Source organism: Lissotriton vulgaris, chromosome 8 (genome assembly GCF_964263255.1).
Source record: "Lissotriton vulgaris chromosome 8, aLisVul1.2, whole genome shotgun sequence".
NCBI classification, from domain to species: Eukaryota; Metazoa; Chordata; class Amphibia; order Caudata; family Salamandridae; genus Lissotriton; species Lissotriton vulgaris.
Genome location: NC_141696.1, coordinates 808,091,165 through 808,093,664, shown reverse-complemented (window position 1 = coordinate 808,093,664; position 2,500 = coordinate 808,091,165).

The following is a 2,500-nucleotide window of genomic DNA, read 5'->3' as shown; positions in this document are numbered from 1 at the left end:
TTTCATAGTCCTCTGGTATTCGATCTATCGGTATAAATTTAGCGTTCTTTTTTTTTCTTTTTCAATTATGCTTTTGTAGTATTGAAAGATTTCATCAGCACTGATTTGGCAAGTGGCATCTTCTGCCCCATCAGTGATAATCCTGGCAATTTTCTTTTTATCTTTCTTAAACATTTCCTGGTAATCTTTATAGCTGCCCTTTGCTTTTGCATAATTTTTCTTGTGCGTCCGATTAAGCCTTTCGTTTTTCTTGTCTTTTTTTGTTATTTTGTTTCCTGCTGAGGCATTCTGGTGCTCGTCTTGAGCAGAGTTCTTAGGCTTATTATTGATTTCCCTTGTTGGTTCATTTGTTGTTACTCTTGCTAAATGAGGACTTATATCAGTGGTGTTTTCTGTGATATAAGTCACTACTTCATCCATCAGATCCATAGCAGCATCGTGCTGCTCTACGTTTTGATTGTATTTCTCGATTTCTGATATTCTGTCTTCCAGTTCATCAAAGTTCTTGATTTTTTGTGCATGTTTCGAGTGATAAAGTCTCTGTGCTTTTCTATTGTTACTTCCACTGTAACCTCTGGTACATCGCAAGAGTCATTTTCAGAAACATTTAATGCTTGCAGTACATATTTTGCAGATTTTTTGCTATTATCCCTTCTATTTCTTCTTTTTTCTGCAATTTGTTTACTGTTCTGTTGTCAAAATGTGGAACCATCAGCGCATTAATATTCCTCTTATTTTCATATATTTTTTCTAATTCTGCTAGTAGCAGTATTTCTTCCTGTGACCATAATTTTGACAGTTTGCTGCTTGCTAGAGCTGCTAGTCTAGTCTCATTTTGCGCTCTTGGATGCGCATGCCGAGCAGGTTGAGAAACACCAATTTTTGTTCCAAATCTGAGATCACAGAAGCTGCACAGAAATGGCAGCACTCCTTTTTGAGGTCTTCTTTTACATTTGGCATAATGGCATGCAATATTGTGATATTCATCTTCTTTGTAGCACGCCGTGGAACTCTGGGACCTGCTCGACGCGATAGCACCGGACGTCGCCTTCCTCACCGAAACCTGGATGAACGCCTCCTCAGCGCCCGACATCGCCATAGCCATCCCGGACGGATACAAGATCACCCGGAAGGATCGCGTCAACCAGACAGGAGTAGGCATCGCCATCGTACACAAGAACACCACCCGCATCTCGACTAACTCCGACGAAACCTTCACCGCCGCCGAACACCTGCACTTCCAGATACACACTGACCCCAGGACCACCCTCCGAGGCACCCTCATCTACAGACCACCGGGACATGCACACAATTCAGCGAAGACGTCGCAGACTTCATCAGCCCGCACGCCCTTCCCCCCGCCGACTACATCCTCCTAGGGGACCTCAACTTCCACCTGGAGAACAACAACGACAGAAACACCACCGCCCTGCTGGACAACCTCGCCAACCTCGGACTCAAGCAACTGGTGAACACCCCCACCCACTACGCCGGCCACACGCTTGACCCCGTCTTCTCATTCAGCAAGCACATCTCCTTCAGCCACGCCACCGGACTCCACTGGACCGACCACAGCTGCGTCCACTTCAGCTTCAGAAGAGCCACGACCCACCACCACCTGCAACAGGTTCCCCGCCGAATCTGGAGCAAGATCACCGCCGAGCAGCTCACCGCCTCCCTCAGCCAGAACACTCCCACCAGCACAACGGACCCAAACGAAGCAGCCAGCAACCTCACCAAGTGGCTGACCACCTGCGCTGATGACCTCGCACCACTAAAGAACCCTCCCAGCAGACCCGGCAGCAAGAAAACCCCCTGGTTCACCGACGAACTCAAGGAATCCAAGAAGAACTGCCGCACCCTTGAGAAAGCCTGGCGGCTCTACCAGACCACGGACAACAGGACAGCCCTCAAGCACGACACCCGCAAACACCATCAACTGATCCGCGCCACCAAGAAGACGGCACTCAAAGAACGACTGGACAACAACGCCCACGACAGCAAGGAACTCTTCAGCATCGTCAAGGAGTTCTCCAACCCCAGCGCGGGAAACAACAACATCACTCCCTCGCAAGACCTCTGCAACTCACTCGCCTCGTTCTTCCAACGCAAGATCGCTGACATACAAAACAGCTTCGACACACAGACCACGCACCCTACCACTGAGCCAATGCCTGCCACCACCATCCTCTGCAACTGGACCCCGATCAGCACCGAAGACACCACCCGCACGATGAACTCCATCCACTCCGGATCACCAACCGACCCATGCCCACACCACGTCTTCAAAAAAGCCGACGCCATCATCGCACCCCATCTCCTAGACATCATCAACTCCTCCTTCCAAACCGCCACCTTCCCGGAGAGCTGGAAGCACGCCGAGCTGACCGCCCTCCTGAAGAAACCAACGGCGGACCCCACCGACCTCAAGAACTACCGTCCTATCTCGCTCCTTCCTTTTCCGGCCAAAGTCATCGAGAAGACCGCTTGCCGCCTTCCT